This window comes from Somniosus microcephalus, unplaced genomic scaffold, assembly GCF_052327205.1.
Source record: "Somniosus microcephalus isolate GS21.2 unplaced genomic scaffold, FLI_Smic_1.0 unresolved_chr1, whole genome shotgun sequence".
NCBI lineage: Eukaryota > Metazoa > Chordata > Chondrichthyes > Squaliformes > Somniosidae > Somniosus > Somniosus microcephalus.
Genome location: NW_028225179.1, coordinates 141,744,825 through 141,757,567, shown reverse-complemented (window position 1 = coordinate 141,757,567; position 12,743 = coordinate 141,744,825). Strand labels below are relative to the sequence as shown.

The window sequence follows — 12,743 nt, the reverse complement described above, 5'->3', positions numbered from 1 at the left end:
CTATGGGGAGAAAGCAGGGACAGGGTACTGAATTTGGATGATCAGCCATGATCTCATTGAATGGTGGAGCAGGCTCGAGGGGCCGAATGGCCTACTCCTGCTCCTATCTTCTATGTTTCTATGTGTCAAGGGGAGTGGGAGGGGAGGGAAGAGAACAAGGTGTGTGTGGGGGGAGGGGGAGAGTGGCGATAACTCCACTCCGTCCGCCTTCCCTCTATAAAAGCGGCCGCTCCCACTCTCAGCGCCTTTAGTTTCAGCCCAGCCCCTGTCCTGGCATCACACCGTGTCCTCTCTCTGAGCATGGCTGACAACAACCAGAAGGCGGAGGAGGATGTGGGAGATCCGGACCTGGTGGACAATAAGAAGAGGCGGCGGCAGCAGCAACACCACCACCGCCAGCATCAGCGGCCGGTCCCGCCGCGCCGCAAGAAGACGGGCCCCACGGTGACCGAGCAGATCCTGCAGGTGGCGGCGGCCACCAAGGAGCGGCGCGGCATCTCGCTGGCCGCCCTCAAGCAGGCGCTGTTGGCCCGCGGCTACGACGTGAGCCGCAACAACACCCGCGTCAACCACACGGTCAAGTACCTGGTGAAGGAGGGATCGCTGGTGCAGACCGCCGGCACCGGCACCTCGGGATCCTTCAGGTTCAACCGTTCCGGGACGGCGATGCCGGTCGAAGCAGCAGCAGCAAGAAGGGCGGCGGTCAGGAAGAACCTGGCCGCCCGCAGACCTACTCCGGCCCCCTCCTGGTGCCGGGCCCAGGCCAAGCTCAACCGCCCGGCCGCCGGCATCCCGTCCCCCGAGCGGCGCAGTCTCGCCGCCAGCCCAAGTTGCCCAAACCCAAGCGCCTCCAATCTCCACCCGCCGCTAAGGGCAGGGCCGCCGCCCACCCCCGCCGGAAAAACAAGCCCGCCAGAGGCGGCAAGGCCAAGCCGGCGGGGCGCCCGCACAAAATCAGCACAAAGCGGCGCTAGAGGAAAGTCGCTCTCGTTGGAAACGGGGCGCAGGCTCTGGAACTTCATTCTGAACTCAACGGCTCTTTTCAGAGCCACCAAATGCGAGCAAAATTCCGAGCTTAAGCTGATCGCCACTATGTGCAATGTGCAGAATTTAATATAATTCAGCGCTCCAATCTTGTGAAATGCTTCGGAGGGGCGCAGTTCGGCACCGTTAATTCTGATTTTAATGAGCATTATCCAACAGAAGTTGGCTGTTTTAGCCACCACTAATTTTAGTGGCAAACTAGAAATAAACTATTTCAGCCAGTTGCGGAGTCTGGGACTAGGGGGTATAGTCTAAAAGTTAGGGCCAGACCTTTCAGGAATAAAATTAGGAAACACTTCTACACACAAAGGGCGGTAGAAATTTGGAACATCTTCTGCAAATGGCAACTGATGCTAGATCAATTGTTAATTTTAAATCTGAGATTGAAATTTTGTTAACTAAAGGGACATGGGCCAAAGGAGGGTATATGGAGTTAGGTCGCAGATCAGCCATGATCTTATTGAATGGCGGAGCAAGCTCGAGGGGCTGAATGGCCTCCTCCTGTTCCTATGTTCCCAGCTCCTTTACATACACTCAAAGATACATATGCTTCATACGTGTATATTCACTTAACAAACACCAAGCACCATTCCGTGACCAAGGAAGTAAAGCGCTCAGCGCTGAATAAACACTCTGGCATTCTGCTTTTTATCTCACCAGTTTCCCAACAGATGCACACGAAAAATGTAAAGTACATTTGCCTACACCTTGCGAATATTGAGTATTAAGATCGCGTGCCCAACGACACTGTCCCTGACACGTTTCTTTTAAAATGTATTAATCGGAAATGCAATTGGTCATATCTGGATTTCCAATTATTCACACGTGGCTTGTGGCGAATGTATCGGACTGCCCGAATGGCCTTTTGAATTCCACGATACCCCAAAAAGCGCGACCGTCCAAAACTACCCAAGAAACTGAAGTGAGGACCTGTGTGCAGAATGATGAACAACCCACCTGCTTTGGGTTCCCAGAGCCCAACATCAACGCTTCGCCCTCGACATGAATACAACTAGAAGATGGTCAGACACACACTGGGAGCGGAGCGCCCATCCGCCGCGCGTTGTCACAGCTTTGATGAAACACTAACTGAAGTAATGAAAGTAAATCAGATGACAGTCACTTGCAAGTTGTACAGGAATGCGAGAGCAGTGCTGCCATCTCGCAATTGTAGCAGAAACATTAATTGATGGATTTTCCAATCGCAGCTATAAAAGCAAATTAATATTTCCTATACAGAAACGTACAAGATTGGACAATTATTGCGGTCGATCCGGCTGTTGCTGGGACTCCTGTGAAGCGCCTAGGGGAATTTTTTACGTCAAAGGCGCTAAATAAATAAGTTGTTGTCCCTCAATCTCAGCTCTTTTCTCTGCCAATTATCTACCCAGTCTACACCATCCAGGGAGATTGTTGCCGTGTGCACCGCCCTCCAGAAATAAATAAGCAAAATCCAAACTTCCCAGTCATCCTTTTAGCGGCGAAAAAAAAAGTAAATTGCAGGGCTATCAGGGGAGAGAGAGCGACAAGGGGGAGAAAGTGTGGGAGTCAAATTGGACCCCACTTTCCCCAAACTAAAAAAATAAGCTGGTCGATGATTGCAGGAATTGAATTGGTTAATTTCAGCCTTTTTTTTTTGCAGAGAGTTGTGGCTCTGAAAAGAGCCTTTTGTGTTTGGAGTTTTGAGCTGATTCCCCACCACTCCCAAATAAAAACGTTTATTTCCTGGTCTTTTTGGGTTTAGGTTTGGTCTTCCTGGGAGAGGCTTTAACCGCAGTCCGCTTCTTGGGGGGGTGGGGGGGGGGGCGGGGGTCTTGGTCCTGCATTTCTTCTCGTTGGTCTCCTTCTTGGCCTTGACCCCGGCCGGGATTTCGGCACCGCCGCCGTGGTGGCCTTCCTCCTCCTCCTCCTCCTCCTCTGCTGCTGCTGCTGCGGCTTCTCCGGCCTCTGCCCCTTGCCGAGCTTCAGGTAGCCGGCGCCCCCCCGGCCCTTGGTCTGCACCAGCGAGCCGTTGCGCACCAGCCCCCGCACGGCCATCCGCAGGCGGATCTTGTTCTTCTCCACGTCGTAGCCGTTGAACATAAGAACATAAGAAATCGGAGCAGGAGTAGGCCAATCGGCCCCTCGAGCCTGCTCCCCATTCAATAAGATCATGGCTGATCTGATCCTAACCGCCAATCTACTATCACAGAACCATCTCCTGAATCTAACAGAATTAGACACACGAAATAGGAGCAGGAGCAGGCTACACGGCCCCTGGGCCCGCTCCGCTACCCACAGGGCCATGTCCGATCCGAACCTTGACTCATGTCCAAATTCCTGCCCGCTCCCCGTAACCCTTAATTCCCTTTACTTCTAGGAAACTGTCTATTTCTGTTTTAAATTTATGTAATGATGTAGCTTCTACAGCTTTTTAGGGCAGCATATTCCATGGACCTACCACCCTCTGAGTGAAGTAGTTCCTCCTCATCTCAGTTTTGAAAGAGCAGCCCCTTATTCTAAGACTATGCCCCCTAGTTCTAGTTTCACCCATCATCGGGCACATCCTCCCCGCATCCACCCGATCCAACCCCTTCACAATCTTATATGTTTCAATAAGATCGCCTCTCATTCTTCTGAACTCCAATGAGTAGAGTCCCAATCTACTCAACCTCTCCTCATATGTCCATCCCCTCATCCCCGGGATTAACCGAGTGAACCTTCTTTGTACTGACTGAGAGCAAGTATGTCCTTAAGTATGGACACCAAATCTGTATGCAGTATTCCAGGTGCGGTCTCACCAATACCTTGTACAACTGAAGCAATACCTCCCTATTTTTATATTCTATCCCCCCTAGCAATGAAAGCCAACATTCCATTGGCCAGCAGCGCCTCCCGCAGCGAGGCCAGCGACAGGCCGCCGCGCTGCTTGCGGGCCCACAGCGTCTGCAGGATCAGCTGGTTGATTATCTGGCCTTTCTTGCGCGGGCGCCGGTAGGGCCGGCGTTTAGGCGGCTTCTTCTTCCGCCTCCTCCGCTGCTGCTGCTGCGGAGGGGGGTCTGGAAACCATCTGGGCACGAGGTTCCCACCCTCAGCGCCGCCGGTCGCAGCTGCAGGAGAAAACGCCTCCGGCGCTCCTATTTAAAGGCGCAAGGCGGACGCGCGAGAAGCAATGGGGTCGTCACCTCCACCCCCGCCGCGTCCGCCAATCAGCTGCTGCGCCCCTCTTGCCACATTCCACACCTGCCCTTGACGCGCTGGAAGCAACCCCCCTGCCATGAGGTCATCACCTCCCGTGGCCCGACCACAGCGGCTGACCTGGGAGTGCAGTGAGCAGCGACGCCCGACCAGAGCGGACCTGCGTGAGGTAGAGGCAGCGCGGCAACTTTAAAAGGAGGGGCGAGGCATACCAATTCAACAGCAGGGGAGAGGTAAAAAGTAATCGAAGTGTGACGTCACCAGGAAGGAGGTAAGTGATTGGTTGGTGAGTATTTCTTCTTTTTATTACAATCTTAAATTCTGCAGTTTTTTTCTAGGGTCTCTGTGCTGTAGTGGAGACAGTTGGTAAACCATTTAACTGGTGTAATTAGAGGGATTGATTTAATTTAAATCCAATTAATTAAAGGGGATACTAGCATCTATAATCAGGAAGAGGGTGTCCATAACTAACAATAAAAATTTTTAAAATTAATTACATAGAATGGAGCAGGTGATGTGTTACTGTTGCGAGATGTGGGAGCCGGTAGACCCCATTGAGGCTAACGGTGAGTACATCTGTGACAAGTGTCTGCTGCTACAGGATCTCCAGCTCCGCGTTGATGAGCTGGAGTCTGAGCTTCAGATACTGCGACACATCAGGGAGGGGGAGAAGTACCTGGACTCTGTGTATCAGGAGGTGGTCACACCTACGAAGTTAATTAATTCAGATGTAGCCCATGGCCAGGGTCAGGACGGTGTGACTACGAGTGAGGCAGGTACGGGGAACCAGGAGGTAGTGTTGGAGGAGCCGCAGCCCTTGCTCTTGACCAACAGGTTCGAGGTTCTTACTCCCTGTGGGGACGGGAGCAGGGGCTGCAGGGAGGATGAGCAACCTGGCCACAGCACCGTGGAACGGGGGGGCCATTCAAGAGGGGGGAGTAAATAGAAATGTTGTAGTGGTAGGGGATAGTATTATTAGGGGGATAGATAGAGTTCTCTGCAGCCAAGAGCGAGGGTCCCGTAGGCTGTGTTGCCTACCCGGTGCCAGGGTTAAGGACATCTCCTCTGGGCTGGAAAGAAACTTGCAGTGGGAGGGGGTGGATCCAGTCGTCGTGGTCCATGTTGGTACAAACGACATAGATAGGACTAGGAAGCCGGTTCTGTTAAAGGAGTATGAGCAGCTAGGGGTCAAATTAAAAAACAGAACCTCAAGGGAAATAATCTCTGGATTATTACCTGAGCCACGAGCGAATTTGGCTAGGACAAATAAAATCAGAGAGTTAAATGCGTGGCTCAAAGACTGGTGTGGGAGAAATGGGTTTTGCTTCCTGGGACACTGGCACCAGTACTGGGGCAGGAGGGAGCTGTTCCGTTGGGACGGGCTTCACTTGGCCAGTGCTGGGACTAGGGTCCTGGTGGATCATATAACTAGGGCTGTAGAGAGGGCTTTAAACTAACTAGTGGGGGGGGAGGTTCCTAGAGAACAAATAATAAAAATGACAACAGAGAAGGTCATAGACTTAGGTAGCAGTGGGGAAATGAAAAACCAGAGCGTGTCAGGAAGGGGCAGAAGGTATGGAGTAAAAGGTAAAGTAATAAAAAGGGCAAAAGCAGGAACTAAGTGTCAAAAAACATATTTGAAAGTTCTCTATCTGAATGCACGTAGCATTCGTAACAAAATAGATGAGTTAATGGCACAAATAGCTACATATGGGTATGATCTTGTGGCCATTACAGAAACATGGCTGCAGGGTGACAATGCCTGGGAATTAAACATACCAGGTTATTTAACGATCAGGAAGGACAGGCAGGAAGGAAGGGGAGGTGGGGTGGCTATGTTAATAAAGGAAGGAATCACTGTAATACAGAGAAATGATATTGGGTCAAAAGATCAGGATAATGAAACAGTTTGGGTGGAGGTAAGGAATAATAAGGGGAAAAAAACACTAGTGGGCGTAGTCTATAGGCCTCCGAACAGTTGCAACTCGGTTGGACGGAGTATCAATCAGGAAATAGTTGAGGCTTGTAATAAGGGAACATCTATAATTATGGGGGATTTTAACTATCATATTAACTGGACAAATCAAATTGGGCAGGGCTGCCTTGAGGATGAGTTCATTGAGTGTATTAGGGATGGGTTTCTTGAGCAGTATGTAACTGAACCGACCAGGGGGCAAGCAACCTTAGATCTGGTCCTGTGTAACGAGACAGGATTAATTAAAAATGTCTTGGTAAAGGATCCCCTTGGAATGAGTGACCATAACATGGTTGAATTCCATGTTCAATTAGAGGGTGAGGAGGTTGTATCTCAAACAAGCGTGCTAAGCTTGAATAAAGGAGACTATGAAGGTTTGAGAGCAGAATTGAGCAAAGTGGATTGGGAAAATAGATTAAAGGGTAAGACAATACATGATCAGTGGTGTACATTTAAGGAGTTATTTTACAACTTCCAAAAAAGTATATTCCACTGAGAAGAAAAGGGTGTAAAAGAAAAGACAGCCATCCGTGGCTAAGTAAAGAAATTAAGGATAGTATTCGACTAAAAACAAGGGCAAATAAGGTAGCCAAATCTAGTGGGAGGATAGAGGATTGGGAAAACTTTAAAAGACAGCAAAAAATAACAAAAAGATTGATTAGGAAAGGGAAGATAGATTATGAAAGTAAATTAGCAAAAACTATAAAAACAGATAGTAAGAGTTTTTATAGTTATATAAAAAGAAAAAGGGTGGCTAAAGTAAATGTTGGTCCCTTAGAGGATGAGACCGGGAAATTAATGGTGGGAAATATGGAGATGGCAAAAACACTGAATGAATATTTTGTATCAGTCTTTACAGTAGAGGACACCAAGAATATCCCAACACTGGACAAGCAGGGGGCTATGGGGGGGGGGGGAGAGGAGATAAACACGATCAAAATCACTAAGGAAGTGGTACTCGGTAAAATAATGGGACTCAAGGCGGATAAATCGCCTGGACCTGATGGCTTCCATCCAAGGGTCTTGAGGGAAGTGGCGGTAGGGATTGTGGATGCATTGGTAATAATCTTCCAAAACCCCCTGGACTCAGCAAAGGTCCCAGCAGACTGGAAAACTGCTAATGTAACACCCTTATTTAAAAAGGGCAGTAGACAGAAGGCTGGAAACTATAGACCGGTTAGCCTAACATCTGTGGTAGGTAAAATTTTGGAGTCCATTATTAAGGAGACAGTAACAGGACATTTGGATAATCATAGTTTAATAAGACAAAGTCAGCATGGTTTTATGAAGGGGAAGTCATGTTTGACAAATTTGCTGGAGTTCTTTGAGGAAGTAACATACAGGGTGGATAAAGGTGAACCAGTGGACGTAGTGTATTTAGACTTCCAAAAGGCATTTGACAAGGTGCCACACAAAAGATTATTGCTTAAGATAAAAAATCACGGGATTGGGGGTAATATTCTGGCATGGATAGAGGATTGGCTATCTAACAGAAGGCAGAGAGTTGGGATAAATGGTTCATTCTCAGACTGGCAATCAGTAACCAGTGGTGTTCCGCAGGGGTCAGTGTTGGGTCCCCAACTCTTTACAATCTATATTAACGATTTGGAGGAGGGGACCGAGTGTAACATATCAAAGTTTGCAGATGATACTAAGATGGGAGGGAAAGTAAAGTAGTGAGTGAGGAGGACATAAAAAACCTACAAGGGGACATAGACAGGCTAAGTAAGTGGGCCGAGACTTGGCAGATGGAATACAATACTGGAAAGTGTGAGGTTATGCACTTTGGCAGGAAAAATCGTAGAGCAAGTTATTATCTTAATAGCAAGAAACTGGAAAGTACTGAAGTACAAAGGGATCTGGGGGTCCTGGTGCACGAAACTCAAAAGGTTAGTATGCAGGTGCAGCAAGTGATTAAGAAGGCCAATGGAATGTTGGCTTTCATTGCTAGGGGGATAGAATATAAAAATAGGGAGGTATTGCTTCAGTTGTACAAGGTATTGGTGAGACCGCACCTGGAATACTGCATACAGTTTTGGTGTCCATACTTAAGAAAAGACATACTTGCTCTCGAGTCAGTACAAAGAAGGTTCACTCGGTTAATCCCGGGGATGAGGGGATGGACATATGAGGAGAGGTTGAGTAGATTGGGACTCTACTCATTGGAGTTCAGAAGAATGAGAGGCGATCTTATTGAAACATAAGATTGTGAAGGGGTTGGATCGGGTGGATGCAGGGAGGATGTTCCAGATGATGGGTGAAACTAGAACTAGGGGGCATAGTCTTAGAATAAGGGGCTGCTCTTTCAAAACTGAGATGAGGAGGAACTACTTCACTCAGAGGGTGGTAGTTCCATGGAATATGCTGCCCCAAAAAGCTGTCGAAGCTACATCATTACATAAATTTAAAACAGAAATAGACAGTTTCCTAGAAGAAAAGGGAATTAAGGGTTACGGGGAGCGGGCAGGAATTTGGACATGAGTTTAGGTGCGGATCGGTCATGGCCCTGTGGGTAGCGGAGCGGGCCCAGGGGCCGTGTAGCCTGATCCTGCTCCTGTTTCGTGTGTCTAATTCTGTTAGATTCAGGAGATAGTCCTGTCATAGTGGATTGGCGGTTAGGATCAGATCAGCCATGATCTTATTGAATGGCGGAGCAGGCTCGAGGGGCCAATTGGCCTACTCCTGCTCCTATTTCTTATGTTCTTATGTTCTTATAATCAGCTGCAGCGCCCCTCTTACCACACTCCACACCACTCGCTCCCCCCCTCTCTCTCTCTCTCTCCAGCACATGCTGCTGTGTGGGTTTGAGGATTCCCCCTCCCCCCCCCCCCCCCAAATTGACCGGCTGGAAGGGGGTTAACGCCGATCAAATCCGTTACCCTTAATTGTCTCCGAAGGGAACGCTCCCTCCGCGATACCCTGGCAGAAAGGACGTATGAGGAGAGATTGGGTCGATTGGGCTTATACTCACTGGAATTTAGAAGAATGAGAGGGGATCTCATTGAAACATATAAAATTCTAACAGGACTAGACAGACTAGATGCAGGAAGGATGTTCCTGATGGCGGGGGAGTCCAGAACCAGGGGTCACAGTCTAAGGATAAGGGGTAAGCTATTTATGACTGAGATGAGGAGGAATTTCTTCACCCAGAGAGTGGTGAACCTGTGGAATTCTCTGCCACAGAAGGCAGTTGAGGCCAATTTATTAAATATATTCAAGAAGGAGTTGGATATATTTCTTAAGGCTAAAGGGATCAAGGGATATGGGGAGAAGGCAGGGACAGGGTACTGAGTTTGGATGATCAGCCATGATCTCATTGAATGGCGGAGCAGGCTCGAGGGGCCAAATGGCCTACTCCTGCTCCTATCTTCTATGATTCTATGTCTGCTCCTTCGATTGTCCCCCCCCGCCAGCACCCAAAACTTCCCCCTTCCCGTGGCACCTTCCCGTGCAAGCGCAGGAGATGCAACGCCCGCCCATTTACCTCCTCCCTTCCCACCATCCAGGGCCCCCAAACACTCCTTCCAAGGTGAAACGGCAATCTACTTGTACTTCTTGCAGTTTAGTATGCTCTATTCGCTGCTCACAATGGGGTCGCCTCTACCTTGGGGAGACCAAACGCAGATTGGGCGACCGCTTTGCGGAACACCTCCATCCAGTCCATAAGCGTGACCCCGAGCTTCCGGTCGCCTGTCACTTTAATTCTCCACTCCAACACTGTTCCAATGAAGCTCAGCGTAAGCTCAAGGAACAGCACCTCATCTTTCGATTAGGCACATTACAGCCTTCTGGACTTAACATCGAGTTCAACAATTTCAGACCATAACCTCTGCCTCTTTTTTCACATGACAGCTGTTGATGATTCTGCCATTCCCATTGACACCTCTTCGAGACTTGTCTTTTGTTTCTTTACTTGTCCCATTACCACCTCCTTTTGCTTTGTACTGTCATACCTTTTTTCACTTAATCACTCCTGCCTTCCACCCAATCACACACCTTCCGTTTTGTTCTTTCCTCCCCTCGTTTCTGTGCCCTTGCTTAAAATCTGTTACATCTCTAACTTTTTCCAGTTCAGACAAAAGGTCATCGACCTGAAACGTTAACTCTGTTTCTCTCTCCACAGATGCCGCCTGACCTGCTGAATATTTCTAGAGCTTTTATACAGCGCCACAATGTGCTCCGGTGCAAGGTGTGGGAACGAGGGTTCACCCTATTTGGGTACCTCGCTATTTCTGCGCCATCTGTGAGACCAGCACACGATCAGTTAAAAGTTAAAACAGCTTTCTGCGGAGTATGGGTTATAAATTGGTAAGGGGATTTCAAAGCAAAATGTATCTCCACAGATCAGAGGGCTGACCGATGTGCCTGTCAGGTCGGGGATCAGGTCACTTCTGTTTATGCAATGGAGAGTTTATTACAGCAATAAATCAATTAGAAGAGTTGAGTGCCTGGTTGTTTAGTTTGTGTTGTTATTCTGTTAGTATATCAAAGGGACATACAAACGCTATGATTTAGAAACATAGACATAGAATAATAGGAGCAGGACTTGGCCATTCAGCCCTTCGAGCCTGCTCCACCATGCAACACGATCATGGCTGATCCTCTAGCTCAATACCATATTCCCGCTCTCTCCCCATACCCCTTGATGCCTTTTGTGTCTAGAAATCTATCTGTCTCCTTAAATATATTCAGTGACTTGGCCTCCACAGCCTTCTGTGGTAAAGAATTCCATAGGTTCACCACCCTCTGAATGAAGAAATTTCTCCTCATCTCAGTCCGGAATGTCCTGCTGTTGGAACGGGAGTTCCTAACGAAAAGACTGAGTTCTGCTCAGGCAATCAATCAAACAAACTTTAATGAAACAAACAGGTTTTAACAAGAAACTGCAGGACAACGTGGAATACAGGTCTGCTCTCTTCAGAGGCTCCAAGAGGACTGCTGGGGCCGTTCCCTGGCTGACGTCATCACGTTCTTCCCGCCAGTGGGGGGTCACGTGATGAACGGCATGACGTCATCACGTTTTGACCGCGCTGTTAAAGTAACCGCGCTCTGCTCAGTTAAACAGTACAGATAATGATAGACACCGCTTGTGGCTAACATGCTGTTAAAGGAATTATGTACAAACGATCTGAGTCCTTTGGTGACTCCGCCCCATGCGCCCCCACAGAATTGTGTTTAACAGTAAAAGAGAGACGTTGAGGAGGCCTGACCAGTCTGTCTGTGCGGCTTCAATAACCTGGCAGAGGAAGCTGGACGGTGGTCGAGTTGTCGGGTGGCTGTGGTCGAGCTGGTGCGGCGGTTGTGGTCGAATTGGCGGGCGGCTGAGGTTGGTCTGGCACGGCGGCTGCGGGCGGTCGACCACGTTTCGGCTGTTGAGCGGTGACGACTGGGCCATCCAGGTCCAAATGAGCCGGTTTCAACCAGCCCACCGAAATATGATCCGGCTTCCCTCCGATGTCGACCGCAAAGGATTTGTCTCCCGATTCGATGACGCAGAACGGACCCGTGTGAGGGGGCTTGAGCAGATCCCGGTGAGCGTCGTGTCGGATAAAGACGTACTCGGCGCTCTTCAGCTCAGCCGGCACGTGGGAGCTCTGCAGGCCGTGATTTGAAGCATCTGGCCGCTTCCCGGTGGCTGATGAGTTGTTGAGGCGGACTATGGCTCCGTGGGAGAAGGTAGAAAATCACCTGGAACGCGGAGAGGCTGGCCATAAACAAGTTCCGCCGAGGACGATTGCAGGTCTTCTTTGGGCGCCGACCGCAGACCCAAAATTACCCATGGGAGTCTGTCCACCCATCCTGCACCTTGAAGACTGGGCCATAGGGCATCTTTAAGCGACCTGTGGAATCGCTCGCAAAGGCCGTTCGTCTGTGGTTGATAGGCGGTGGTGCGATGAAGTTTCGTGCCGAGCCCATGAGCTACAGCGTTCCAGAGCTCCGAGGAAAATTGTGGCCCCCGATCGGAAGAGATGCCCGCTGGTACCCCGAAACGGGCAACCCAAGATGAGATGAAGGCTCTAGCGATGTCCGCCGAAGTGGTGGAAACCAAAGGAATTGCCTCTGGCCACCTAGTGGTGCGGTCCACCATGGTGAGGAGATGAGTATAACCGTGGGAAGGCGGAAGTGGTCCCACCAGGTCCACGTGCACGTGGTCGAAATGGCGCTCCGGGACAGCAAACGTAGCCACTGGAGCTTTGCCATGACGTTGGACCTTGGCCTGCTGGCAAACAACGCAGGTGTTGGCCCAGTCACGAACGTCAAGGTGCATCCCCTTCCATACGAATTTCGCCGACATTAGCCATTGTGAAGTCTTCATACCAGGGTGCGACAACCCGTGTATGGCGTCAAACACTTTCCGGCGCCATGCGACTGGCATGATAGGTCGGGGGACGCCCATGGAGACGTCGCAAAGGAGCGTGGTGCCTGCGGCCTGGAAACTGACGTCGGCCGCTTGGAAACTGGATTGGATGGTTCTGTATGACTGGACCTCTGGGTCCGAGGCCTGATCTGCAGCCATGAGGGCGTAGTCAATCCGCAGGTGAACTGC

At 49.7% G+C, this 12,743-nt stretch overlaps 1 pseudogene; it reads right to left on the bottom strand.

Moving 5' to 3' along the window:
- Positions 1-2,762: 2,762 nt before the first annotated feature.
- Positions 2,763-12,491, bottom strand: LOC147096065 (uncharacterized; annotated as a pseudogene).
- Positions 12,492-12,743: the final 252 nt, after the last annotated feature.